The 19,730-nt window shown below is 45.1% G+C and overlaps 1 protein-coding gene across 4 annotated transcripts in view; it reads right to left on the reverse strand.

The window, feature by feature from the left end:
* The window catches only part of LOC112229145 (semaphorin-6D), a 156,787-nt gene that overhangs the window by 82,482 nt on the left and 54,575 nt on the right, over window positions 1–19,730 (reverse strand). The window contains exon 1 of one of the 4 annotated variants that reach the window (XM_024395024.2): window positions 10,855–11,204. The exons of the other annotated variants lie outside the window; for them this stretch is intronic. The gene's annotated coding sequence lies outside the window, so the exon portion shown is untranslated. Of the gene's footprint in view, window positions 1–10,854; window positions 11,205–19,730 lie in introns of those variants that run through there. 4 annotated transcript variants of the gene reach the window in all.

Consider the following 19,730-nt stretch of genomic DNA (forward strand, 5'->3'; position numbering starts at 1 on the left):
CACTATTGTCACTATGAATGGTGGATAGAGGGCAGGATATACAGCGTTGGAAGTAGCCTGTGAAGTACCAAAACACCTTGATATAGGAGAGGTACATTCAAGCAGATGAGGACATTTAACTAGGATGGAAGAAATGATAAAAAAATAGTAAAACCTGCAAAAGGGCAAATGCAAACCAGGGGGAAAAAAGGCACTACCCTCCCCTTGTACCCAGTTCATCTCTGCACTCAAATCCCTCCTTCTTCCCTTGCAGGCTCCTCACCTCTCACCTCCCATTCTCTATTTTTATCACTTCCAACCTTCACCTCTTACCATTTATGTGCAATTCCTCCCACCTTCCAAAAAAACCATTCAGTGTCCTCCTTAAGACTTTGCAAACCCTCTCTCCCTCCTCCACACCCTCCCTCCATCTCTCAGATCATTCTTCCCTCCAGATATCTCCCAGCAGGCATAGCACAGTGTGGTGGTTTGCTCTGCTGTAGAGGTGATCAATGGCCCCTGGCACCTCTGGGCCCCTGAAATGGAGGTATTAATAATGCAGGGCCCGGCTGTCATATCCTCCATTAGCTTGGGGGAGACATGGGGCCCGGACGGCTGATTGATTACTAATTGGATTAATTGCAGTCTTTTAGGGGAGGAGAATGTAATAGTCTAGAGGCCTAGCTGGCAACTGAGAGGGGAGTGCATTTGGCATGCTGGCATTCAGAGATAGGGATACCGAATGCTGAAACGGGTAGCGTAAACTGTGAGGGGGTTGGGTAGACTGTTGTTGCCTGTTCAGTTTCTTTGGTTGACGCCAGGGTTGAGAGTATGTCATTTGAGATACCGTAACATTTGTGCAACATGCACTTGACAGAAACAAGGAATTGATCAAGCGGCTTCTCAATAGAGGCGTTTTCCATTATTGCACAGTGTGTGTCTGCTGAACGAAATGAACTCAACACCCTGTACACCAAATCACCCATCCTGATGATATCGTTACTTTCATTTGCTAGCTATTTCCTCCTCCTATTTCCTTTGGAGGTATCTTCTTAGCCATCAACATCTGGCTACACACTTTGATATGACAGATGTAGATTTGGTACAATGTGTGTAATGAAAGTGTTATTCATCAGAAACATTCAGTAATCTGCCTCCCAAATGGTGCGGTGGTCTAAGGCACAGCACCGCAGTGCTAGCTGTGCGACTAGAGATTCTGGGTTCGAGTCCAGGCTCTGGCGCAGCCGGCCGCGACCGGGAGACCCATGGGGCAGCACACAATTGGCCCAGCATCATTCGGGTTAGCGGAGGGTTTGGCCGACAGGGATGTCCTTGTCCCATCGCTAACTAGTGACTACTGTGGCGGGCCGGGCACAGTGCACGCTGACACAGTCGCCAGGTGTACGGTGTTTCCTCTGACACATTGGTGCGGCTGGCTTCCAGGTTAAGTGGGAATCGTGTCAAGAAGCAGTGCAGCCTGGTTGGGTTGTGTTTCGGAGGACGCACGGCTCTCGACCATCGCCTCTCCCGAGTCCGTACCCGAGTTGCAGCGATGAGACAAGACTAACAACCAATTGGATACCACAAAATTGGGGAGAAAAAGGGATAAAAACATATATTTAAGAAAAAAGAAACATTCTGTAAGCTTCTAACCCTCGTTTTGAGATAGTTAATAAACCTCATCACAGCCATGGCACACAGATCTCCAATTAACAACCCAATCAGCACTGTAACAGTATTTCAAATGTAATCTATATGTAGATACACTGGGTATACAAAACATTAGAACACCTGCTCTTTCCATGAGAGACTGACCAGGTGAACACTATGATCCCTTATTGATGTCACTTGTTAAATCCACTTCAAACCAGTGTAGATGAAGGGAAGGATACAGGTTAAAGAAGGATTTTCAAGCCTTAAGACAATTGAGAAATGGATTGTGTATGTGTGCCTTCAAGGGTGAATGGGCAAGACAAAATATTTAAGTGCCTTTGTATGGGGTATGATAGTAGGTACCAGGTGCACCAGTTTGTGTCAAGAACTGCAACATTACTGGGTTTTTCCAAACACAATAGTTTGTGTGTATCAAGAATCAAGAAAGAAAGGACATCCAGCCAACTTGACAAATGTGGGAAGCATTGGAGTCAACATGGGGAATGCTTTCGAAACCTTGTAGAGTTCATGATGAATTGAGGATGTTCTGGGGGCAAAGGGGAGGGGGGTGCAACTCAATATTAGGAAGGTGTTCTTAATGTTTGCTATACTCGGTGTATACCCGATGAATTTACACAATATATACTAAGAATGATATGTACAGCAGTGGATATATTAGAGCAAGCTATGTCACGAATTCAGTATATAAATACATATCCTGTGTGTATAAACAGTAACTACAAAGCAATGTACAGTAGTAGAAATGTTAAAACTAACTATGTCGAGAATACAGTATTTAAAACAAATCATGAAACCCCATGGCAAAATGGATAGAATTGCAGCTTCCGGACCAGATTCCGTGTGTGAGTGTGAGTGTGCGTGTGAGAGTAAGAGATATATATACACACACACATACTCAGTGGACAGATATTAAGTACACTCATCTAGTACCGGGTTAGACCCCCTATTGCCTCCAGAACATCCTGCATTCTTCGGGGCATGAGCACATTGCTCAATTGGTATCAAGGGACCTAACATGTGCCAGGAAAACCTTCTCCGCCCCATTACAACACAGCAAACAACCTGTACAGTTGACACCAGGAAGGATGGGGCCATGGACTGCTTACGCCAAGTCCTGACTCTGTCATCACCAAAATGCAACAGGAACAGGGATTCGGCGGACCAAGCTATGTTTTTCCACTCCTCAATTGTCCAGTGTTGGTGATTGAGTGCCCACTGGAGCCGCTTCTTGTGTTTAGCTGATAGGAGTGGAACCCAGTGTAGTCATCTGCTGCAATAGCCCATCAGTGACAAGGACCGATGAGTTGATGCGTCCCGAGATGCCATTCTGCACTGTTATTTGCCTGTTTGTGAACCGCCTGTTAGCTTGCACCATTCTTGCCATTCTCCTTCGACCTCTCATCAACGAGCTGTTGTTGCCCACAGGACTGCTGCTAACTGGATGCTTTTTGTTTGTCGCACCATTCTCGGTAAACCCTAGACACTGTCGTGCGTGAAGATCCCAGGGCGCCGTCCATTTCTGAGATACTGAAACCGGCACACCTGGCACCGACAACCATACCATGCTCAACGTCGCTTAGGTCACTAGTTTGGCCCATTCTACCGTTCAATCGAACAGTCACGGAATGCCTCAATGCCTGTCTACCTGCTTTATATAGTAAGCCTTGTGTCTCTTGCAACCTTACAGTTAACTAGTCCAACGCAATAACGACCTGCCTCTCTCTCGTTGCACTCCACAAGGAGACTGCCTGTTACGCGAATGCAGTAAGCCAGGTAAGTTGCTAGCTAGCATTAAACTTATCTTATAAAAAACAATCAATCATAATCACTAGTTATCTACACATGGTTGATGATATTACGAGACATTATATAGCGTGTCCTGCATTGCATATAATCTGACTGAGCATACAAGTATCTAAGTATCTGACTGAGCGGTGGTAGGCAGAAGCAGGCGCGTAAACATTCATTCAAACTGGTATAAATGGTATAGAGGGAAATAGTCCTATAAGTCCTATAATTCCTATAATAACTACAACTTCTTACCTGGGAATGTTGAAGACTCATGTTAAAAGGAACCACCAGCTTTCATATGTTCTCATGTTCTGAGCAAGGAACTGAAATGTTAGCTTTCTTACATCGCACATATTGCACTTTTACTTTCTTCTCCAACAATTTGTTTTTGCATTATTTAAACCAAATTGAACATGTTTCATTATTTATTTGAGACTAAATTGATTTTATTGATGTATTATATTAAGTTAAAATAAGTGTTCATTCAGTATTGTCATTATTACAAATAAATCGGCCGATTAATCGTTATCGGCCTTTTTGGGCCTCCAATAAATCGGTGTTGAAAAATCATAATCGGTCGACCTCTAGTATGTGAATAGAAAATGTATTATATAGGACGAGCCATGACTAAAAGGTTCAGGGCAAGGTAGTGGGTGGAGGCCAGCTAGTGGTGACTGTTTAACAGTCACCACCTGGAGACCTGGAGATAAACAGCTTCTGTCAGTCTCTTGGTCCCAGCTTTGATGCACCCGTACTGTCTCTGCCTTCTAGACGGTAGCTGGGTGAACACCGAGGTTTGGGCGGCTAAGGATCTTGAAGATCTTCTTGGGCTTCCTGTGACACCGGTTGCTGTAGATGTCCTGGAGGGGAGGCAGAGTTTCCCCCTGATGATGCGTTGGGCTGACCATACCACCCTCTGGAGAGCATATTAATGCGTCGAATGCTGTGCTTATATGTGTTGCCCTTGGTAACTGGTGATCAGGCATAGATCATGGTTGGAATAACTAGTGTGTGTATACTGTATATTTTGGCTGGTATGACTAAACTTATTACAACACACCAACACCCACAATAGAAACAAATCCACTTATTTCTTTTATTTTTTACCTTTATTTAACTAGGCAAGTCAGTTAAGAACAAATTCTTATTTTCAATGACGGCCTAGGAACAGTGGGTTAACTGTTCAGGGGCAGAACGACAGATTTGTACCTTGTCAGCTCGGGGGTTTGAACTCGGGGGTTTGAACTTGCAACCTTCCAGTTACTAGTCCAACACTCTAACCACTAGGCTACCCTGCCGCCCCGATGCATGGATCTGACACATACCATTGTGTCTGTGTGTGTGCGCTTGCGCGCACGTCCACATTAAAGCATGGCAAGTCATATCCTGCCAGCTGGGGCACAGAAACCTCTGGACTGTGTGTACAGTGTGTGAAACAACACACCGTAATGTCCTACTTCCAAACTCATCAGGTTATTTTGAAGGGAAAATACAATTTACAAAGGCAACTCATTATTCCTGAATACAGTACAGCCGGACTGCCTCATCCTTTCCCCAGTATAGAATGCCAGAGTGCTACACTACTGTAATGGGATTTAAAGAGGAGGTCCTTTGTCTGATCCTCTCAGTCTTATGAATCATTTGAAGATCCTCATCCCTTATCAGGATTTTTGACCGTATGAGATGTCATTCCGCTTTCTTCCCAACAAGGTGTTGTCAGGATTCCATCATGGTTTCAAACAGTAAGCCTATCTAAACATTAATCTCTTCATTTCACTCTCGAAGCGCGCACACACACACACTTTCGTTCCAAGCATACAAACGCGTTCTTCCTTGGGAAGTCGGGGACAAGCACGCCTCTCTTTCTCGCTCTGTGTCTTTCTCTCGCGCGCGCTGTGCTGCACCTGCTCCCCATCCCGCTCCTCAGCCGCTCCCGCCACCTCCTCCCGGCCCCTGTGGCTAGCTGCAGAGATGGCCCACTGCGCTAATTGAAAGCGACCCTGACTCGTCCTTTCCCCCAGGCGCTCCAGCCGATGCCCCATTGTTTTCTTTCACCGGCCGTTGACAACTGGCCTTTCAGCCGCGGCGTGCTGCAGCGCAAACTCTGAACCCAGCGCTCTGTCCTCTGGAGCTAACCCCTCTCCCCCCACATCCCATTTTCAGGCCCACGGTGAAATGGAGAAACTGCAGAGTTGCAGATTTGGTTGTTGTTCTGCTTCTAAAGGTAAGAATGGTTTGTCAAAATTAGACAGAATTGCATGTAAGTGGATTAAGTCATTTTAATAATGGTCCAATTATTGGAGCCAGCAAAGCAAGAGGTGAAAATGAGACTGATGTTTAAATACTTTGAGTGCTGCTGATGATCATTCATTACAACCCCTTTCTAAGCGAGACTCCCCAAACTTTTAACAGATAAAACATTAAATTGGAACTCTGATACACCCACAACACAGGCAATGTGCTTAGATATCATTTCCTTGATATAATTTCCTTTTTTGCACCCTGTGAAAAAAACAGCAATGTCCCCCTGAAATGAGGCACGTGAACAGGGAGTTTTCCCATGGCAGTAGGCTGTTCTTATCACCCACACAGAGCAGAGCTGGAGCCCATAATCTAATAGCCTCGCAGCAGTCATAAATCACCCAGGGAGACTGCATGCTGCAACACACTGACACTTCCAACCTGTGTCTTTATTAAAGACCACATTATACGGGGGAGACCCCCTCTTCTCCCTCCCTTTCCTCCAACTATCCTCCATTGGAAAAGCATACATCCTGTACACACACGAAAACGTTAACAAACACAAACACACACAGAAGCTATACATGCCGTGTAAAATGTATGACATGCAGACTGAGAGGGGAGTGTCATGAATGCTAGCGTGATGGCTGTAGTTAAGAAGCACACTTCAGTGCATGTCTGTGTGTTTGTATGTGCAGAAATGCACACAGTATGGTTGGTTTTTGCCTGGCTGCCTGCCCGCCTGCGTGGGTCCATGCATGCATTAGTTTCCTTTTAGTAATTTTGACAACATTTGACTGGAAAATGTCAATGTAAACATTGATTCTGACAAACCGTAAAAAATGTAAGGTCTAAGATTGCCATCTTAGGCTCTCAGTCACACAGAGAAATTACAACATAGCACATCCAAAATGGAGAGAGAACATTGGCCCAGGGACGTAATAAAACTAAATGAACAGGCAATTATATGCCATCCTTCCCACAGGTCTAGCTTATCAAACCTGCAGGACCAGCAGGCCTATTATAAAAGCATTAACATTTTGAAGAGGAGACAATGATTTTGGTAACAAATTCACAGCTATGCTCTTTCGATCTACGAAAGCTTTCTCTTTAAAGTTTGCAGAAATACTTTACCGTAGACTACTTTACCGTAGACTACTTTACCGTAGACTACTTTACCGTAGAATCTTTGTCAAGACACTAGATCCATCGCTCATTGGGGCAAATGAAGCTTACTGTACATTTACCAACCCCTCACTGAGTACAAGTCACTCAAGCTGACAAAGTGACATTTTGAGTTGAACAAACTTTGGTAGAGAAATCTATTAGACTGTGTCTAATTTTAGAACGAAAGCCGTTGACTGTTTAAACTCACTGAGCGATGCATGTACCAATCAAATGAAAAATTCAGCTTTCGCTGCCTGCCTCAGTACTCTCAACCAAAATAATGCAAATTCCGAAAGGAGAGAACTCCCAAATACCCTTTTTCCCCCCAATCCGTGTGTACACATTAAGTGGCCCTCTGTAAACATTGCAGGAGGAACATAACCTCCAAACCGAGCCTTACTGTGGAAAGGCATTACTGAAGACATGATATTTAAATAGCAGTTGTTATTCTGTAGCAATACCGTTGAAGAAGTGGATAATAAAGACAAGAGTCAGGGCTGTTCTTGGGGTTTTCTTGTAATTCATTCCACTGTAATGTGACCTGTAGTTCTGAACCACAAGGGACAAGTCTCAGAGGACCTCTCTCACACACAGAGCTTCAGTGTAGATCTTTATCACACCCTGCCGTGCTTCAGAACCAGACACCTCCAGTCTCTCTGCCAGCAGACATCCAGACAGCAGCCCCCTCACCTGTGTCAATACCACACATCCTCCCAGACCCACTGTGGAAACCTGGGCACTGTGCAGGCTGGGCAACTCACAACCAACTACCGCTGCTGTGCTGATTGTGTTATGGCTCTGCAACAACAGAGACAAACACTCACACAGTGAGTCAAAGTCTTGGCCGGTGTCGTTATCTCTGCTGACGAGGATCGTTGACACAGACGACAGAATCGGACAGGTAATCCTGGATTACAGTCCAGTCGTGTCATATCCTGGATGCCCTTTAGACGTGGGCGTAACCTCATCCACCCTTCCATCCTCTTCTTTGGTCCTCATCAACAGAGCGCCGTGCCCCTGCATAGATGGAGAAATAATGAGCTCTAGTTGCCTTGTCAACGCTGTCCTTTCTACCACCGTGCTCTAAAGTCCCTTTTGCTCATTCCCTCCCCACCAGGCTCTTTGGTAATCATGGGGGTCCAGGAGGCAGATGAGATTTCATATTGTCTGAAATCCCTAAATCTCTGACTGGAAACCAGGAATGGAGCATGCATACCCTGGCTGCATAACTACACGTGTAGATTGTCTGAAATCCCTAAATCTCTGACTGAAAACCAGGAATGGAGCATGCATACCCTGGCTGCATAACTACACGTGTAGATTGTCTGAAATCCCTAAATCTCTGACTGGAAACCAGGAATGGAGCATGCATACCCTGGCTGCATAACTACACGTGTAGATTGTCTGAAATCCCTAAATCTCTGACTGGAAACGAGGAATGGAGCATGCATACCCTGGCTGCATAACTACACGTGTAGATTGTCTGAAATCCCTAAATCTCTGACTGAAAACCAGGAATGGAGCATGCATACCCTGGCTGCATAACTACATGTGTGGATTGGCTTCTTAACAGCTTCTACCCCCAAGCCATAAGACTCCTGAACAGCTAATCAAAGGGCTACCCAGACACTTCTTTTACACTACTGCTACTCTGTTTATTATCAATGCATAGTCACTTTAACTCTACCTACATGTACATATTACCTCAACTAACCTGTTCCCCGGCACATAGACTCTGTACCGGCACCCCCCCGTGTACAGCCTCGCTATTGTCATTTTACTGCTGCTCTTTAATTACTTGTTACTTTTATTTTAAATTGTTTACTTAACACTTGTTTTTCTTAAAACTTCTTAAAACATTGTTGTTTAAGGGCTTGAAAGTAAACATTTCACTGTAAGGTCCTGTTGTATTCGGTGCATGTGATGAATAACATTTGATTTGATTACTTCCACGCAGGTGATGATTATAAGGGGAACATGTAAAATGCTCCTCAAGGAAAAGGTCACGCTTTGCCTCCAATCTCAAAGCCAGCAACCTGGTAATAACAATGACAATAGATGGGGTGTTTTATATCGGAGGATTTAACAGCCCTTTATATTGGGTGGAACGAACTCACCATGAGCAACAAAAATGACCCCGTCCCCAATTGGGTGACTCACTACAGCCAGTTTACACCAGTAAGCTCAACGCACAATTATCGCTATAGGGCGGTATCCAACCAACTTCCATAAAGTCATACATCAAACGGAAGAGAGCATTTGCTTGTAATTATGGTGGTTGGTTCTGGCTAGAAGTGGTTGACTTTCTGGTTTTGCTTCAAGCCCTCTTAGGTTCATCACTCTACTACATGACTTGAGAAGATCCAGCATACTATGACATTTCCTGTGGGGGAGCAGTCTGTAACAACATGGTGTCAACCTCACTCCAAAACAAAACCTCAAATTCAGACAAACTGAAAAGTTGTTTCCTCGTGATGTAGGCAGTCTGCCATGACTAAAGAAATGTCTTTAAATGTATGTAGAATGAAAAGCGTGTGATGTGTTGGTATTATGGTTCAGAGAAACATTTACAGGTTGAGCTTTTCAGCATTCTCAACCTCTAGGTAACACAAAACGTCCTCATACCTCAGGTTAACACTCTACTTTTTAACTCCGCTCCTCTTAAGCCTTCATATGCATGACAGAGCATTTTTCAGACTAGCTTTTTGTATATTCATTGCTTAAGTGATTCTTACTTCTAACTGCCTTCACCTTGTGAATAAAACATGACTTTAAAAAGGTCAAACAGGAATAACTAGTATGGACTTTCTCAGTATTTACTCAACCTATTTGTCTTTTAAAATACTTTTAGAACGGGAAGTTCTACTAAACCAAAGGGTGTGTGTAACTTCATCTACAGTCCCAAAAGCTTATTAGGCTACTTCGTACTCTTCATCTCTTCAAACATCCATTGGTGCTTAATGTACTGCTAATTTAACCGTTACTATATCAGACAGACTTGCAGTTCTGGCAGCAGGTTAGAATTAGCTCATGCTTCTCTCCCCATAACGGACTCATATATATTTGAACAAAAAACAGAGATTTTTTCCTCAACAAAAGCAGCTGCTCAAACAAAGAGAAAACACATGTTGACATTCAGAAAAACAAAATGTCTCTTTACCGGACTTGGTTAATTAACGCAGGCAAGCGAACCTCTCACCCAGTAGGGAAACAGTTAAAAGAAAGGAGAAGACTTGCTGAGCAGTGTAATTCCTACTCAAAATCAAATCAACACAAATTGTAACACATCCAGTTGGAAAAGGAGCATGTTTCAAATGTAATGCTAACATTTCACAAAAATTACAATTCCCCAGCTCAGGATATGGAGATGCCTCATGTTTCAATAGCTGAGCAAAACATAGATGACATTTATTTTACTAGATAATACATTCATTTTTGACAGCCACTGAGTTACTATAAACCATTACTCATGAAATGTCCCAGAAAATACAAAAAAACCTGACCCTTGAAGGGTGCACATTAATGACCGCACTACCGTAGGTCAACATGCTGTTTGGATGAATGGATGCAGTGAGGGCCAGGGGGAAAGGGTGCCCATACACACTGACATGTCGTGTCCTGGCACGAGCCAGTGTTTTGGAAGGAGACTCATGGAAACCAGTGGGACACGGGCCGCCAGGCAGGCCCTCTACAGGACTACTCTGGTCTGCTAATGGTCCTCAGGGTTTGGGGCTGCCAATGTCGGCCCCACTGATGTGAGTGCCAGAAGGACCAGCCTCTTTCCATCGCTCCACCAGAGGAAAAATAGTCCCGCTGGCCAGCACTGCACAAACACACACCCACTCATAAAGATCATACATACAAACACACGGGCATAGACATAGAATACTGTACACGAAAGGTGGATGTATTGCACATGGAGGAACATATTTGCAGCAGGACTGTACTCCTCTAACACAAACTAACCCACATACAAAGAGTAAAGCGACTTGGCAAACTCACCCCGTACCTGATACTTCAACAGCAGACACAGCCAAAAAAACTGAAAGCAAGATGGTCTGTTGAGATAGCTTGTTCCGATTCTTGGCGTGCTCCCAGCGCTTTATGAAAAATGTGTCTCTCTCTTTCGACTGATTCGTATTCAAGCCAGGCAAATGGGATCCCAACAGGAAACACTAAACCTCCCGTGAAGAGAAAGGGGGACAGAGAAACAAGAGTGCAAGAGAGGGAGCAAGCTAAAGACAAAATAACAGGAGAAAGCTAAAGAGGTTGTGGGGCCCCGTGTGTGCCCCGTGGTGGGCCATTTCACAGTCCCACAGACTGACTAACACTGACAGGTCAACTGGAAGACTCGCTGCCAAGAGAAACCCACAGCGGAAAGATCCAGGCACAAGGCTGCACACACAGACCACACCTCCCAGCACAGCAAAACTATTTCCTTTCCAATCTGCCACACAATAACTGGGCCGCTGTTTATTGACCTTTTGCATGGGCTTTCATCAGGCAATCAGTTCCCGGCTCCAGATACAGAAATATAATCTAAGGCCTCTGCCCTCGGCTGTAAACTCGCCACCTTCCAGTTGGATGGAGCTGCTAACCCTGATTCTCCATTCACATCAGGGTATGTCAGGGACGTTGGGCTGCGAGCGCCTATGGGACTGTACGTCTCAGTACTGTCAGCTGTCACTCCTTTCAGAGTTGATAAAATCATCATGGGTGACAATGAGATATATCGCAATAATTAGTGGAATAACAAATCAATTAACTGTAATAAATGGAGCTGAAAGGCTCCATACACAAGGGGGTGTGAGAGACAATGTCTGAATGCGGCGCACACTGTTTGAGTACTCATATGTCCCTTTGATTGCAACACATCATTCATTTATGGGGTGAATGTCAACATTCCATATTATGACAGTGTGAAATTGCAAGCCACTTTCTGGTCTATTGGATACTGAATCTTTATAAAAACATACAAGGAAAAAAAATAAACAATAGGACAGAATTTGAAAATTATAGAACTACAGTGTTTCAGCATCATCCTTTCTCAGCGCCAAACTTTTGGAAAAGTTTTGGCAACAGGCTTTTCGGCAACAAGCTTTTGGTTTGACAGTTTACAGCAACACTTGTACGAGCAAGTCCAAATAAATGACTGAATTATTATCATTCAGAAGCTACCTCGAACATACCATCGCTGTGATGCATAGGATCTTCAGCCATGTGGACAAGGGTTTTCTATTTTCAGTTCATTATTTCCATTACCGTCACTATCTGTGTAGCAGAAGGAGCTGTTCTGTTGATTTGGACTCTCGCCATCTCTCTCTGGGACAGGGGATTAGGCGATGGTTGGCGACGGGGGCCCCATCGCAGTAGATACCTGCCCGTCCCGCATGAATAACGGTGACAGTGCGAGTCCCGTTCGACTGACGAGCGGCAGGAAGCCAGGCGGGCAGGCAGCGGCTTATCTGCCAAAACAGCTGGAGTGCTCCACATCCCCAGCTGTGAGCGCCGCTGCATCTCCAGCTGTGAGCGCCGCCGCGACTGAATGACCCCACGTAGGGAGAGAGAGAAACCGTATAAAAAGAGGAAATTGGAAAGCGTAGTAGAGGGAGAGAAAACTAGGTGGGAGGAATCACACTCTCTCTCTCTCTACATTTTGTGCTCCCTCACCTGGAGATTACACTAGCCTTGTTTCGCTGTTCACTCACGGCTCGTTCCACCTCCTCTGCTGCCATTTCAATATAGTCCCAATGTAACGCATCCGGAACGCACAGGAATTCCATTTGGGGCAGCGCTCTGTGCCAAACTCATCTCCGGAGCCTGTGATGGGTTGACTAAGCATGGGGGGCCACTGTCAGGGAGCTGTACTGGGCTTTGTGGAAGGTGTGAATGTGAAACCCAAGTGTCACTTTAATTGAGACTGAGATACTGCTGTAGGAGCAATACAACTGAATTGTGGGTGGACATTTTAACTTTGCAACAATGTATAACCTTACTGAGATAGTGGGATGAATAGCTTTTGCCTCCAAATAAACTGAAAGTGTCTCATCCCCAGTCACAGCCATAGTCCCAGAGAGGGTTAAGTCCCTAAACAGCAAAAGGGAAACAGTGGTCTGTCAAGGAGTCTGTCTGCTGCATCGGCACACTGGCTCCTCTTTCTGCCGTTGTAATGAAATTACAGTGGGCCCCGTCTGATTGATGAAAGTGTCATGTCTGCGAGCACCTCTTTTACATAAAGGAGAGGCTCTCCCGCAGACTGCAATTCATCATCTGACAGTCGGATGGCTCCATTCGTCTTAATTCACGCCAGACCCAAAAGCAAGGGCTCGGGTCGTGCAGCCCTGCCTCAACCTCCCTGCTCGGGTTGGGGAGGGGTTGGTGGGGCTATCAAAGTAGTTTACCCTTGTTATGTACTGCCACTCAACCTCCCTGCTCGGGTTGGGGAGGGGTTGGCAGGGCTATCAAAGGAGTTTACCCTTGTTATTTACTGCCACTCAACCTCCCTTAAGACAGAGTGTATGCATTTTTCTGGGTCCAGTAAAAGATGAGACAATACAAACAACAAATGATTACTCAGATCCTGTGCTCTCTATGTATTCCTATGGCAGTCCCTACAATCTATATGAAGACAGGCCTACACCGCCCAGGGGTTGTGATGAGGGGTCATTGTAATAGAGACCTATTCATCCCTTAGTATCACCCCGACTATAAGGAACATTCCCCCCAACATCGGCCAATAACTCTGCCACTTTTAACCACCGCCACACTATACACAGAAATGTCACCCTCCCCAAATAGACTGCCACAATTGCAAGTGAATCCTGATCCAAATACTCAGCGGCAGATAGAGGGTAATATGGTGTGATCACACACTACAGTGAATCCTGCTATGCAGAGTGAGGTAAAGAAAACCCTACCAGCCACAAAAGAGGAAAGTCTCATCTCCAACTCTGAGAGTAAACTGCTGGTCAGTGCCATTTTGGATATTTGGGATGTCCTTACCCTAATCCTAACTGTAACCCCTACCCTAAACCATTTTCACTTCAATGGGGGGGGTAGTGACATCCCAACAATCCCGGATAACACAGACCATACACTGCCAGCCTTATGCAGTTAGGCTTTGTTTCTTTCACATGTGGCTTGGCCTATGGGTGCAGTCCATAACCTACCTTGAAAAAACATGGTCATTTGAAATGTCATTACATTGCGTGACTGTTTCTTTTGACTCATGTAGTGAATAGAAATGGTGCTTTAGAAATGTGTTCGTCTCAGCAAGTGAGAAAATACCTCTATTTTTTTCTCTCTCTCTTTCATTGTTCTTGGCAAGTCAGCAGGGGTAATTGGCATGCATGCCCTGGCAGTGCACTCGACGAGCCAGGTCTTGAGTTTGGGCATGGAGCACAACGGCTCCGCTATGCCCACGTAATTTGTTTAAAAGCTATGATTCAGCTACAGGCAGCGTCCTGTAGGGCTCAACTGATGCAATCCATCACTGCAAATCCATTTCTCTAGGTGAAAACAACTGATCCACACTGTTCTCTCCCCATACAAGCCCCTGCAGCCAGTTACCACTCCTTCAGAGTAAACAGCAGGAACGAGGTGAAACTAAAGAAGGCTGGGAGGTGGCTAACCAGCCACTAGCCTTACAGCCATGAGTCAAGCAGTCAAGAGAGAAAAGCAGTGGCGGTGATAAGGGGCTGGGGATGAGGGGGAGGGTTTCAAGGGGCTCGCATCTTCTCATTAACTTTGGCCAGGCCCGGGGAGTGTGGGAGGATGAGGTGGAGGGTGGGATTGGTTTAATGAAGACTCCTGCCGTGAGGGTCCGTCTCCCAACTGCGCTGCCTTGTGAGTAAGCTTGGCCAACAGATGGGCTGAGGAATTGATCACTAGAGACTGTCCAGAGACCTGAGCAGACAGAAACACTATATATAGGAGTTCATCCACAGTTCTAGCTATGAAAACAATGATTTCAGGATCTGCTAATTTTTTTAATTTGACCTTTATTTAACTAGGCAAGTCAGTTAAGAACAAATTCTTATTTTCAATGACGGCCTAGGAACAGTGGGTTAACTGCCTGTTCAGGGGCAGAACGACAGATTTGTACCTTGTCAGCTCGGGGATTTGAACTTGCAACCTTTCGATTACTAGTTCAACACTCTAACCACTAGGCTACCCCATCAAGAGGAAAGGTTGTATTAGAAGTGGATGCACAGCTGAACTTGAGGGATGAGATTTTTACTCAAGGTGCACCACATCAGAAACACTTCTTTATCAAAACAAAAAAACATGGCAGACGCAACACCCCAGAGCGCAGGAGACCGATGAATAAACATGTCTGCAGGTGTGCTCAGGTCAGTATTCCCCACGAATTAAGAAAGAACCGTCTGGCATTTGGTATCATCCCTGCCCTGGCGCTGTCACTCCGCTGTCCTTCTGAGAGCTGTCCTACTTTCAGCCTCTGTGTGACATCCATCTTTTCAACCTCCCTACCAGTCTCATTCTTTTGTTCAAGGCTCAGAGATGGAACCCGGCAATTCTGTCATCTGCAGAAGCTCAATACCTGCCTGCCCCACTGATAAGCAGACAGGTGCTAGTCGAGGCAGAAAACAGCACATGCAGTCACAGGGAGGGCACCTATTTGTTCCATATAACCCAAGCAGAGCATTTTGAATCAAGCCCTGAGGACAGGGAATATGGCTTTGTTGCGGGCACAGAATTCAAACCCTGCGTGAGTGACCTCTCAGGCTAAAGCTTCCCATATCCCTCCTGTGTTATTGCAAAATTCATGCCTAAGGGATATAAGGAGAGTTGGGAGAGAGTAGAGCATCTGAAATGTTCATTTTGTTTAACCTATTGGTGATCTCATTGTATGTATAATTATAGTGTCACTTGGGTAGTGAGCAGGTTAGATATGTATACACTCTGACTTCTGACAACACAGGCAGACAATTAGCATAGCACAGAAGGATTAACATGTTACCACACCGCTAATTTTCCCTGTATTGTGCACTTTAGTCAGTGCAGACAGTGTTCTGGACTAGCAAATATGCAGACAGTATTCTTTTTCCAGACTAGTAAATATGAGATGAAAATGTATTTTCTATTGACGTCAGTAGATGCTTTTTCTTACATCTCTATAACCCTTTAAAAACATCCTTGCAAGGTAACAAGGGCTGCTAGGCGCCCAGATTCAGATCGCTCAGTGGTACTCCCTGGGGGCTCTGAAACCTCTAGCTGTTCAGAGCACAGTCACCATAGTTACTACTGCTTGACGCTGCTGGAAAATAGACTGGCCACAATGGGGTACACGGGAGGGCACTGCCAAACACGCTAAGGGTCTTCACACACAAACAGCTAGAGGGCACCAGAATCGCCCTTCTAATGCCATTCAGGGAATGCCAGTTGAGGTTAGTACTTTCAGGAAGTTGCCCGTATGCTTTTTTTTAGGGGAAATGGACAACTACAGGGGAAGGACTTGCAGGCTAGGTGCCTCAGTCTCTTGGTACAACGTGGAATGTTTAATTAGGCCTTTAAAAACAGGACATCGCTCTCTTAAATGTCACATCCTTGTGAGGAGAATGGGGATGGCGGCGAGTTAGATTGACTTCTGTGAACTGATTGATGTCAGTGTTTATTTACCTTTCCCTCGGCAATTCATGCTCCCCATCCTCGCCTTTCCCTCCGCCTCGCTCTTTCAGCGCTCCCTTTCTCCCTCTCCGTTCCGCTGTTTACTCTGATGTATGGCTTCATTTCAAGTTAGGCTTTTTACCAGAATGAGATTACAATCTGTGCAATTGTGTGGAAAAAAGATAGATCTAGCCCCAAAAAAGTGGGGAAAAGGGGAAAGAATGTAAGAATGGACAGCAGTAGCACTTTTATAAGTCCTTCCCTTTCTGATGTACAATGTTCTCTCCTTACCAAAACATGTCCTGTTGCATTGAACTTAAAAGTGGAGGTTCTGATAAGGTGTCCTGCAGACCAGGCCGTGCTTAAAACAGACCATGGAAGAAGGTAGGAGGAGAGAAGAAACAAATATCAGAGTGGTTTGTAATGAGAGGCGACACTTGAAGAATGCAGCCGGCAGCAGCCTTTTAAATGGCAGGCCTCGTTACCGGGCTGGTTTCATACCGTCAGAAGGGCAGGGGCAAAGATAAAGGGAGCATCGTTAATGGATGGGGAACACGAAGGGCTGACATGCAGCGAATGAACTAGCCAAACTCGCAATGTCACGGAGGATACATGACAAAATACCACACAGTCCATGGATATGTAGGCTATTTGCGTTCATTTCCTGGTTCTGTCCTTGACATTGCTTTGAAATAGCTCTACTTTTCCTGAGTAATGTCTAGTGATACAGTATCAAAAAAGAGTGGCTTGGGGTGCTCTTTAAATAATTAAGCAATGCAAAAAAATTACTTGAAATAATAATTGCCTCTCTAAATTCCCACCAAATTAATCAAACAGGCACCAAAAAGATTGAAAAATGGACCATTCCTTAGCAGAGTTGAAAAGACTGACTGACTCATAGTAATGATCTGGGGCAATTTAGCCGTCATGATGGTTAATGCTTGGGTGGGGACAACCTTTTTTTATTTATTCATTTTTTACAAACTTTGAAGCCTGTCAAAGCAATGACTCAGGAGTATGTTCCCAACCCTCCCAACAGAGGGAGTGCAGCAATTCCCACACACTGAAAACAATGTTTTAATATTCTAAACTAAATGTCACAGGGAGAATATGAAAAGACAGGGAATGAGTTTCATAAGGAAGGAAAAAAACTGTCGAAGCTCTGAGGAGTTGAATGGGTTACACACAGGCTGCCAGCTCGCGTTTCATCTCTGTGTTACAATTTGTTTGGAGAGTGTCATGGACATGCTAAAAAGAGAGGGCCCACCCCGAAAGCCTTCCCAATGGCTGCAGACTTGCTAAACGTCACTCAATCTTTCAGCCAACAGGGAGGGAGAAAGGGAGAGAACAAGAGAGGGGTAGAGAAGGAGAGAGACAGAGAGAGAGGCTCATGCATCCTAATCCATGCCTCCTGTGGTGCTTGCAGTATAATCTCAGAAGAGACTGTAGAGTTCAGGTTTCAAAGCTGGGAGATGTCGAGGGATTGGACCCATTTTCCATTCTAGCCAGGCACACATGCATCTACATGCCAGTTGACTGTTCAGAGGCAGAATCTTTTGACTCTGCAAGTTGGTCTCGTCTTTGGCTCTATCCAAACGTATCCCACAGGAGCTGAAAACCACTCTATATGTAGGACAATGTTCTTCTGTATCGGAGAGTCCACACATTTTTTTGTTGTTGATGGTTGTTCCCTTCCCTTGGTGGTTGCAATTTAACTTGTTCTAATTTTGAATCGAATTGGCTTATATGAAGCTTTCATTGCCTAGCCCACAGCCATGAGCAAGGACCAATGACTGTTACAAAGTTATCCCTATCTCAGATAAATATCAATCAACTCTTGGTGGATTCAGCTGGATCCTATTATTTCAGCTGGTCCTGTAAAAACAGTGTCTGCAGGTGTTTTGGCTCGCTCAAGAACCAGGCGCTAATGTTGAACATGCAATCAAACGTCAATGTTAAGCATCAAATTATGTGAATGACAGCGTGGTGAAGAGCCCCTTCTCTTGGCTGACATGGCTGCTTTGATTATCAAAACTTAATGTAAAACGGTGATTAAAACTCAATTACAGCGCACACCAATGAAAAGTCAATTAGCACTTTAGAGGCTGGGAACGGGCAGCTGCCAAGGTGAGGATTGAGAGAGAAGAGAAAGGAAACAAGAGAGAGATAAAGAGAAAAGGGCTGGAGGAGTGAGTCGGAGAGAAGAAAACAGTTGCTGAGGGAGCGACAGAGAGCAGCAGTGAATGAGTCAGATAAACACAGCCTCTTGAATTCTGGAGTCAGACTGCGAGCACAATTTACAGTAGAAAATGATTTCTGTCAGTCCCTTCACAAACCATCCATAAATTATGACCAATTTGCATTAGGAGGCGTTCAATTAAGAGCCTGATCCATTGTGGGACAAGCGGGGCCCTTTTCTGATGAGGCCCCCAAAAAAACAAAGGCCCCTTATTCAAAGAACTCCATTATACAGTCCCTGAGCTTCCCTCCAGGCCAAGTTCTTTCTGATTGATCCTGCATTACTTATTTATGCACCCATAATGACTGTTGAATATAAAAAAGAGATGGAGAGAGGGAGGGGGGAAAAGCTCAGGCATGGTGCCGTGCGGGAAGCCCGCAGGGGAGTGGTGTTTAAATACAGTAGTGGTGACACACCGTCGCAGGAGCCGCGTCGCCATGGGAGAGCAGGCAGAGGTTTAACAGCATATGTGGCACAAATCAGCCGTCACGTAGAGCCCCTTTCATGACAAACCAGCCTGCGTCCCCATGGACTGCCCCAACGGAAAATAAATACATATAAATTAATATTCGGCAGTAGTGCTGCTTAACCCTTCGAATGAATTATTGAAAAATGGCTGAAATTAGTGATACACGCAAGGCTCTCGTGCTGAAGAGGTTTTTAAGAGGGTAATGAGAGGGTTAGAACAAGAGGAGATCATTTCAGAGAGCTGCCAACCTGGGGCTGACATGCGAAGTGGATATCTTTTGAAGTGTTTGGCTGCCTTTTAAACAGTTCATGGAGTGGAGGAATATTTCAGGGCCTGGTCTTTAAACACATTGCATTTGCTTGTTACTCAAGATATTTGGTAGAATCCAAGACAGCATACACACATACACGCATGCGTACACACGAAGTCCACACAGGGCAATCAATTGACGCACGCACCACCAGCAGGATTCCGGCACACACACACACTCACTCGCTCATCACCCAGTGAAAACAACCACAGGGTGAAATGTTTACTCAGAGC

This window comes from Oncorhynchus tshawytscha, linkage group LG03, assembly GCF_018296145.1.
Source record: "Oncorhynchus tshawytscha isolate Ot180627B linkage group LG03, Otsh_v2.0, whole genome shotgun sequence".
In the NCBI taxonomy this organism is placed as follows: Eukaryota; Metazoa; Chordata; class Actinopteri; order Salmoniformes; family Salmonidae; genus Oncorhynchus; species Oncorhynchus tshawytscha.